The sequence below is a fragment of the Leptodactylus fuscus genome, chromosome 2 (assembly GCF_031893055.1).
Source record: "Leptodactylus fuscus isolate aLepFus1 chromosome 2, aLepFus1.hap2, whole genome shotgun sequence".
Lineage (NCBI taxonomy): Eukaryota > Metazoa > Chordata > Amphibia > Anura > Leptodactylidae > Leptodactylus > Leptodactylus fuscus.
In genome coordinates, this window is record NC_134266.1 from 3,500,323 (window position 1) to 3,511,283 (window position 10,961).

At 41.5% G+C, this 10,961-nt stretch overlaps 1 pseudogene; it reads left to right on the forward strand.

The window, feature by feature from the left end:
- Positions 1-3,562: 3,562 nt before the first annotated feature.
- LOC142196413 (small nucleolar RNA SNORA17) lies at positions 3,563-3,675 on the forward strand (annotated as a pseudogene).
- Positions 3,676-10,961: the final 7,286 nt, after the last annotated feature.

A 10,961-nucleotide genomic window follows, 5' to 3' on the forward strand; every position in this document is an offset into this window, starting at 1 on the left:
AGTAAAGAATTACCCAAGATGAAACGACGGCGCAATCTTGTGGTTTGCACTCGGTTTCCTGCAAGCAGCACTTTTCTCTCCGCATGTTTGTGCAGAAACTGAGCAGAGACCACACAGACCCCTTTATAGTCTATGGGGTCCATGTGGTTTCTTAGCTAACCGCTATTTAATACGTATAGGATTCCATTTGGGGCTCCCCAAGCGGAATACAGAATGCAGATGTGAACCCGGGCCTAACATGATTCCCTGTAATACATGGAGGGTTCAGCCATAAAGCAGGCACAGATGGGGGTGGGGGGAGTTTTTGGACTGGACAAGACTTGCATCACCTTTAATATAGTAAAAAATAACAAAACCATCATCTTCAGATTCTACAACTTCTCAATAATAATAATAAACCGAGCAGAAGGAACAGATGTCTTGTGAATTCCCCGGACTAATGTTCCGCTCTGAGAAGACGCCGCGTATTCTAGACCAGAACAACAAAATCTCGGAGGTTAAAGCATCAATTATTAGTCGGTGCGGAGATTATGTGCACGCTGCCTGCATATGCATCGTCTGCTTACTGCACGCAACGTCTCACACCGGGGACAGGATCTGGGGGGTGCGGAGGACGACTACATTATCTATCCTCACACCCAGAGATATTAACCCTTCCCTTTCACTCATTAGGTGTCACATGGTCCTGGGCCACCATGCAAAGTCTTTCACAGGCCCCAGTATCTTGTGTCATCTGTAATACAGACAGAAGAACATCTAGATACTGTCAGATATCAGGGTCCGGGTGTCACTGAGACCTCAGCACCTCCCATTACCCCACCCCCGCTTATACTCACATTTACCTGAGCAACACTCACTGCCCCAATACCAGCTGCACCCGCAGAACGGAAGTGCGAACTATAAGGGTAACTCACTAGAGATACTAGATAGTAACACAGGGGTCCATAGTCAGTGGCGTAACCAGCAAAGACTGGGCCCCCAGCAAAGTTTTGGCTTGCCCCCTTTCCTGCCCTCCACACTGTATAAACCCCCATTTACATGCACTATAATGTCCCAAAGTGACCTCATACAGTATAATGTCCCATAGTGGCCCCTCCAAACAGTATAATGTCCCATAGTGGCCCCTCTAAACAGTATAATGTCCCATAGTGGCCCAAAACAGTATAATGCACCATAGTGGGCCCTCTAAACAGTATAATGCACCATAGTGGGCCCTCTAAACAGTATAATGCACCATAGTGGGCCCTCTAAACAGTATAATGCACCATAGTGGGCCCTCTAAACAGTATAATGCACCATAGTGGGCCCTCTAAACAGTATAATGCACCATAGTGGCCCCTGGACTTGGTATTGTACCCCATAGTGGACCACCCATGAACATATATTATACCACAGTCTCACTTACCAATCCCTCTTCTGATCACAGCCGCCTGCGCTTTCCCTTCTGCCCTCCAGGGGGCCCCTGCGACATCATATGCAATGCAGAAGGGGAAGCGGAGGTGGCCATAATATGATTTTCTTAGTCCCGATCTGGTAATTCTCCTTATCTAGCATTATAAGGTGGATGACGTGACTCACTACTCTCTGGAGGGAAGGGGGGCTGAGTGTTCTCCCTGTTATCTACTGATCAACCAATAGGACAAAAAGTTCACCTAATTACAGTTTGCTGATAAAGGCTTGGACAGTGTTTTATCTCTCTATGTAACCATAAGAATGAAACTGCAAGTCCATTATCCACCCCGACAGCATGTAAGTGTTCTCCAAGCCTGTGTAATGTAATATACATTTACATTGCATATTTGATAGATTTGTATCATGGTAAATGCAAAAACGACATCTACTGCTATACTTCATAGTGTCCTGTCTACGATTGTTGAAGAATATATGAAGTGAGAGGAATGGACACCAGGCAAACTGTGAGCAAGGGAGATGGAAAACTCCTTTAAATTCTAATAAAATATTAATCTACCAATATAACGTAAACCTAGTGCGGAGTCTAGTGGATTCTATAATCAATTCTAGCGCGGCAGGGCTCCTTTTCATTTTTTAACCTATATTATAATCTCATCCTGGTTTTCCTGGATTATGAATAGAATGCAAGGACTACAGTAAAGACTGACATATAGAATAAGTTGGGGCACAATGTGTATGGCATGTATGATCTGTGTAATGTGAATAGAACCCAGAGATAACCATTACCATATCAGATTCTGACATCACTCAGTAATGGCTTTGCACAATGTATCTCGGGCCTCATTTTTTATATTTTTTTTTCTGCGAGCAAATTCATTTTAATCACAGATGTAAGTCTGGGGAAAAATTAGTTTTCCAACCGTAAATATCACCAGATACAGGAACGTTGCCGGCAGGAAACAAACACAAGTAGGATGAAAAATGGGAAATTGACAATCATCATCTGGGAGAGCAGAAAAACAAAGGCGTAAGTAGGAATAAGGAGGAGAACGGGGAGGAAAATGGGCCATGAAGATGAGTGATTATAGAGAACCGTGCGAGGAGCGGGGGAATTGTCACACCTCGGGGGGAGGGGGCGCGCCAGATAACTCCGGGCGTAAAATAAGCAACAGATAAAGGAGAAGCCGCCGCGCCGCCGACGAGACGTATCTGGATGGAAGGAGAAAAAAAAAAACAATTTGAATTTCATATTGTGCATTAACCCTGCAGGGCTGCAGCGAGCAAAACAGCGATTACCCTGAATAAACATGATATGGAAATCACACACGGAGAGTGGCGCGCATTCATATGGAAGTCAGCGGGCACCGGCAGCTATCCACCCATACTTTATGTAACCCTCAGGATCTGCCGCGTCTCGGAGGGAACCTCAAAGTGTCCTCACATAACACAAGGAGATAGACGGAGAGGTGGATGTCCTGCGCGCGATCTAGGGGAGCGCATCGAGAAGTTCCATGCACATAAGTAATATCAGCACAAGAGATGAGCAGACGGTTTGTTAGAAATTTGTCCAAAAAAAATTCAGAACTCACAAAATTGACATTAAAATAAAGTTACGATAGAACGTCAGGCTGAGCGAATATTCACAGAAGAAATCTCGCCATCAAGATCTCACTTCCAAGTCCAGATCATGCAGGGGACTCTTCTTGGCAGGGATAATGTCCCAGAAAATGGGGGGGAAATTGTCCTAATAATATGATAGCATACAGTATAATACCGCCATATGGTACAAGATAATCCTTCTAAATAATACTGCCATACAGTGCTCGGACTAATCTCTGAAGATTGGTTTGGTTTTGGGCAGGGCCGCTGATAGGCCAGTACTACTGCTACTGGCGTCAGGGGCCCGGCCAAATTTAAAAATTGAGGGGGCCCGGGCCCCCTGGCGCCGGCAGCAGTCATTGTATGTCCTGCTTTTTTCAACTCAGATCTGCGTCCAGAGGACGCAGAACTGAGTTGAACACATACGCGGCTGAAGCGAGGAGCTGACACAGGTCAGCTCCTCGCTTCGCCGCTGCCCACCTCTCTCACTGACACATGCGGCTGAAGCGAGGGGAGCTGACCTGTGTCAGCTCCTCGCTTCGCCGCTGCGGCCTCTCTCGCTGACACATATGCGGCTGGCTCAGCCACATATGTGTCAGCGAGAGAGGCGGCAGCGGCGAAGCGAGGAGCTGACACAGGTCAGCTCCTCGCTTCAGCCACATATGTGTCAGCGTCAGCGAGAGAGGCGGCGAAGCAAGGAGCTGACACTTCGCTGCTGCTGCCGGCTACCTGGCAGTGTAGACGCGATGTGATGACGTCACATCGCGTCTACAACTGTGCGCCAGTAAGAGAGAGAGGCGCGCAGAGAGCAGCGGGGGAACGAGGAAAAGGTAAGTGTAATGTGGATTATGTGGAACGTGAAACTGGGGGCAGATGAAGGAGAGGACGGCATGACACTGGGGGCAGAGATGGGGGGACATGAATCTGTGGGCAGAAATGTAGGGGACATGGATCTGGGGGCAGAGATGGAGGGGACATGAATCTGGGGGCAGAGATGGGGGGACATGAATCTGGGGGCAGAGATGGAGGGACATGAATCTGGGGGCAGAGATGGGGGGACATGAATCTGTGGGCAGAAATGTAGGGGACATGGATCTGGGGGCAGAGATGGAGGGGACATGAATCTGGGGGCAGAGATGGGGGGACATGAATCTGGGGGCAGAGATGGAGGGACATGAATCTGGGGGAAGAGATGGGGGGACATTAATCTGGAGGCAGAGATGGGGGGACATGAATCTGGGGGAAGAGATGGGGGGACATGAATCTGGAGGCAGAGCTGGGGGGACATGAATCTGGGGGCAGAACTGGAGGGGACATGAATCTGGGGGCAGAGATGGGGGGACATGAATCTGGGGGCAGAGATGGGGGGACATGAATCTGGGGGCAGAGATGGGGGGACATGAATCTGGGGGCAGAACTGGAGGGGACATGAATCTGGGGGCAGATGAAGGGTGTATATGAAACTGGGGGAGAGACGGAGGGGGGACATATAATTTACGGGTGACAGTAGGAGGATTATACAGTGTGCGGGCACATGAAAATTAATGAGTGGGCGGAGTCAATATAACAGTGGGTGGGGCTAAATTTCCCGCGGCGCGCAAAGCGCACATTTTATCCCTCTTTTGGTTCTTCAACAGTTGGGAGGTATGGGTACAGGGGGCAATGGAAAGATGTTAGAGGGTGGACGGGGGGGATTGTTGGGACACCGGGTGTGCGGCACTGTGGAGAGGGAACTGGGGCAATAATATATAATATATAAGTTTTTAGCTGGAGAATAATAATGATGTAGGCGGCTATACTACTAGCATAGCAGCCTGTTTGGGGGTGGGACTTTCACTTTAAAGGAGTGTTCACATTGCGTTTTTGGCCTCCCTTGCCGGGATACGTTGGTGACCAGTCACAATCAGCTCCCCACTTATCCCTGCACAGAGAACTGCAGCCCCCCCCTTTTTTTTAATGGCCAGTTCTTCGTGCAGGGATAAGTTGACAGCTGATTCTGACTGGTTACCAATGGATCCCGGCAAGGGAGGACAAAAATGCAATGTGAATAAGCCCTGAGGATTTATTAGGAGGCTCTTATAGATGGTGTTGGCTCTCTATAGGCGCGGTCACACGTAGCAGATTGTACCTGCAAATAGAATCTGATTAAGCCTTGTAATGCTGCTAAATAAAGGGAAATGTAATACAGAATTGGTATGATGCAAAATAAGGTGGGGGGGGGCCCAGACACTTAGGCTGTATGGGGCCCCGAAATTCCTGATGGCGGCCCTGGTTTTGGGGATCGGATGATTCGGCCCAAAGGTTTATTTCGGATCACACAAGGTCAGATGGAACCAGAAGTGAAATTTATATATGATAGTGTCTCTTCAGACCCCGGGGTATACTAGGAGGAGGCTCGGGGGAGGGGAAAAAATATAACAGTTATACTCACCTTCCGATACATCTTCTGATCTTCCTTGAGGTGTATATTCGTTTTTGTATTTTTGTCACCTCCCCTGGGTCTTCACCGATTATACTCCAGGGTCTGAACTCCCAAAGTTTCAGATTTGGAATATTCAGGCTGAATTACTGCCATACAGTGCCAAGAAAAGATAGTGCTGCCATCTAGTGCGCAGATAATGCTACAATTTAGTGCTAATACTTTTAAAGAAAAGCCAATACCGCCACATAGCGCCATGATAATACTTCTAATTAAAGGCTTTCTTAAGCTGCCATATTATACCCAGATAACAATGCTATATAATTCCAACAAAATACCACCATCCATTACAAAGATAATACCGCCATATATTGTTCAAATCATTTTAACATATTTACCATATACTGCCAAAATAATACTATGGAATGTCACTTAAGTATTGCCATATTGTACCAAAATAATAATGCTACATAATTCCAACAAAATACCACTAAATGGTACTATGATAAGACTGCCATATAGCGCTCACATAATAATACTGCCAATAAACTACTTCTATATAAAGGCCATATAATAATGCCATATAATACCAAAATAATAATGCTATATAAGTCCATCACAATACCACATACAGTGCCAAGATAAGACTATATAGTCATATAGAGAGATGGCTGGTTGGGTGCCCGGTGTTCTCGTTCTTCGTTGCCTCACTGCCTCCGTCTCCCAGGTTAGTGTTAAAGAGCTAAGAAGAAGGCAGGGCTTATGGCTTAGGAGAGTGTGGTCAGGTACAGGGCGGGGAGACCCGCCATCTCTGCAGGTAAGTGGACACCAGGGGGGACTAAGTAGCCAGAGGATTTAAAAAAAAAAAAAATCCTCTGGCTACTTAGTGATTAAAAAATTCACTACACAACGTGGATTCTAACAGTTAAAGCGTTCAATTCTTAGATTCCATGCTGTATAGTGAATAGGATTGTTTTTAAAATCCGATCTCCGATTAGTAAAAAAAATATATCACATACAGGTTTCACTGAGTAGTTAAGCTGCGAGAGTCACTGCTAGAGAAGGACCTGGGTGTAGTTGTGGACCATAGACTAAATAACAGCACAATGTCAATCAGCTGCTTCTAAGCCAGCAGGAAATTGTCTTGTATAATAAGGGATATGAACTCACAGGACAGCGATATAATATTAGCACCTTATAAGCCATTGGTGCGGCCCCATCTGGAATATACAGTTCAGTTCTGGACATCAGTTCATAGAATGGATGTCCTAAAGTTGGAAAAGAATCAATGGAGGGCCACAAAACTGATAAGGGATCTGCGGGAGCTCAGTGATCAGAAGAGATTAAAATTGTTAAAATTGTTTTAGTCTGGAGAAGAAGCATTTAAGGGGAGATATAACCAACCTGCAAAAAGTATATAAATGTCCATACAAGGAATATGGGGAAAAGCTGTTCTGTGTAAAATCCCCTAAAAAGACAAGGGGGCGGACCCTCCATCTCCAAAAGCAAAAATGCTTCTTCAATGTAAATACAGTGAATCTGTGGAATAGACTACAGATAGGGTGGATTGTCTACTATAAGGATTGTGAATCTGTGAAGTTGCATTAATGTTTATGGAAATGTATAGAATTCTTATTACCTTTCCTATTCTTTTTTGAACTTGATTGACATATATCGTTATTCAACTGTATTAACTATGTAAATACCAGGATATAATGTCAGCACACTCCATACTAACTGCATGTCATCCTAGATGTGATGATAGAACTGCTGGGACTTATCATGTTGTCACTACATCAAATATACAGTACGTCACATTAGGTATTACATAACCACGAGGATACAGTGTCAGAATACTCCATACTGGCTGCAGGTCATCGTGGCCTCAAAATCCTGGCTGTGGTGATACAACTGCTGCAACTTATTCTCCTGTTTTACATGATGCATTGTGCACCTACTTCCCACTATATACAAGAATATAACTAGAATAATACTACCTCCTATGTACAAAAATATACATACTATAATACTGCCCCCTATGTACAAGAATATAACTACTATAATACTACCTCCTATGTACAAGAATATAACTACTATAATACTACCTCCTATGTACAAGAATATAACTACTATAATACTACTCCTATGTACAAGAATATAACTACTATAATACTACCTACTATGTACAAGAATATAACTACTATAATACTGCCCCCTATGTACAAGAATATAACTACTATAATACTACCTCCTATGTACAAGAATATAACTACTATAATACTACCTCCTATGTACAAGAATATAACTACTATAATACTACTCCTATGTACAAGAATATAACTACTATAATACTACCTCCTATGTACAAGAATATAACTACTATAACACTACCTCCTATGTACAAGAATATAACTACTATAATACTACCTACTATGTACAAGAATATAACTACTATAATACTACTCCTATGTACAAGAATATAACTTCTATAATACTGCTCCTATGTACAAGAATATAACTACTATAATACTACTCCTATGTACAAGAATATAACTACTATAATACTATTCCTATGTACAAGAATATAACTACTATAATACTACTCCTATGTACAAGAATATAACTACTATAATACTACCTCCTATGTACAAGAATATAACTACTATAATACTACTCCTATGTACAAGAATATAACTACTATAATACTACCTCCTATGTACAAGAATATAACTACTATAACACTACCTTCTATGTACAAGAATATAACTACTATAATACTACTCCTATGTACAAGAATATAACTACTATAATACTACTCCTATGTACAAGAATATAACTACTATAATACTACTCCAATGTACAAGAATATAACTACTATAATACTGCTCCTATATACAAGAATATAACTACTATAATACTACTCCAATGTACAAGAATATAACTACTATAATACTACTCCTATGTACAAGAATATAACTACTATAATACTACTCCTATGTACAAGAATATAACTACTATAATACAGCTCCTATGTACAAGAATATAACTACTATAATACTACTCCTATGTACAAGAATATAACTACTATAATACTGCTCCTATGTACAAGAATATAACTACTATAATACTACCTCCTATGTACAAGAATATAACTACTATAATACAGCTCCTATGTACAAGAATATAACTACTATAATACTACTCCTATGTACAAGAATATAACTACTATAATACAGCTCCTATGTACAAGAATATAACTACTATAATACTACTCCTATGTACAAGAATATAACTACTATAATACTGCTCCTATGTACAAGAATATAACTACTATAATACTACTCCTATGTACAAGAATATAACTACTATAATACAGCTCCTATGTACAAGAATATAACTACTATAATACAGCTCCTATGTACAAGAATATAACTACTATAATACTACTCCTATGTACAAGAATATAACTACTATAATACAGCTCCTATGTACAAGAATATAACTACTATAATACTACTCCTATGTACAAGAATATAACTACTATAATACTGCTCCTATGTACAAGAATATAACTACTATAATACTACTCCTATGTACAAGAATATAACTACTATAATACAGCTCCTATGTACAAGAATATAACTACTATAATACTACTCCTATGTACAAGAATATAACTACTATAATACTACCTCCTATGTACAAGAATATAACTACTATAATACTGCTCCTATGTACAAGAATATAACTACTATAATACTACTCCAATGTACAAGAATATAACTACTATAATACTACTCCTATGTACAAGAATATAACTACTATAATACTACTCCTATGTACAAGAATATAACTACTATAATACTACTCCTATGTACAAGAATATAACTACTATAATACTGCTCCTATGTACAAGAATATAACTACTATAATACTACTCCTATGTACAAGAATATAACTACTATAATACTGCTCCTATGTACAAGAATATAACTACTATAATACTGCTCCTATGTACAAGAATATAACTACTATAATACTACTCCTATGTACAAGAATATAACTACTATAATACTACTCCTATGTACAAGAATATATCTACTATAATACTGCTCCTATGTACAAGAATATAACTACTATAATACTGCTCCTATGTACAAGAATATAACTACTATAATACTACTCCTACGTACAATACTATAATTTCTCCTGCTATTACATGTCCAATAATATCAGATAAGCAGATTGATGGTTATCTGACAGCACTGCAGGTATAATCTCTAGTAACTACAGTACGGTATGACAGTGACTGTTGTGCGGTTTTCCGGCTCCACTTATTGCAGGTTTACTATACTGAGCTTCATCTGATTTCCACACCAGTCTCTCATATCCCATAAGGATATAATAGGACTGACATTGGCAGCGCTGGGGCTGGATCACTTTGTGTTCTCTCAGCTGATTATTTTTTTTCTAGGTCCCGGAGATTAAATAATGGGGTCGCTCTTGTGGTCGGGGGGTTAATGAACCTCTCAGTGAGGAAATGGAAAATGAAATGAGAAGCCGCGTTCTGCAGGTAGCGAAAGTAAAACTTCTACAAACTGGAATAAATATTTTCCCTGTAAGTGAAAACCAAAGAAACAATATGTGGCTCTGATTATAGAGGACCGAGGGGCCCTGCTCTTCTGTCTGTCTGGGGATGAGGGCGGGGGGGTGTATACTTTTTGCAATGATTTGCATATATGTAAAGATTAAGACAAATGCAAACAGCCTGTATTAGAAACTTTGTTGCATTTGCTCTATGTATCTCCTGTGCATATCTACAATATGAGTCTACATAGCAACAGACTGCAAAAAACTGTCGTCAGCTTTTACAATCTGTAATATATATATACATTTTGTTTGCCCCCGTATACATATCGTTTCCCCCCCCGTATACATATCGTTTGCCCATCCCGTATAAATATTGTTTCCCCCCATATACATATCGTTTGCCCCCCGTATACATATCGTTTGCCCCCCGTATACATATCGTTTGCCCCCCTGTATACATATCATTCCCCCCACTTTTTACATTACGTTTCCCCCTCCCGTATACATATTGTTCCCCCCACTTTATAAATATCGTTTCCCCCTCCCGTATACATATCGTTCCCCCGTATACATATCGTTTGCCCCCAGTATACATATCGTTTGCCCCCCCCTGTATACATATCATTTCCCCCCATATAGATATCGTTCCCCCCGTATACATATCGTTTGCCCCCCCCTGTATACATATCATTTCCCCCCCGTATACATATCGTTTTCCCCCCCATATACATATTGTTTGCCCCCCATATACATATAGTTTCCCCCCCGTATACATATCGTTTGCCCAGTATACATATTGTTTGCCCCCTCTCTGTATACATATTGTTTGACCCCATCTGTATACGTATTGTTTACCTCTCTTCCCCCCCGTATACATATTGTTCCCCCGTATACATATCGTTTGCCCCCAGTATACATATCGTTTGCCCCCAGTATACAT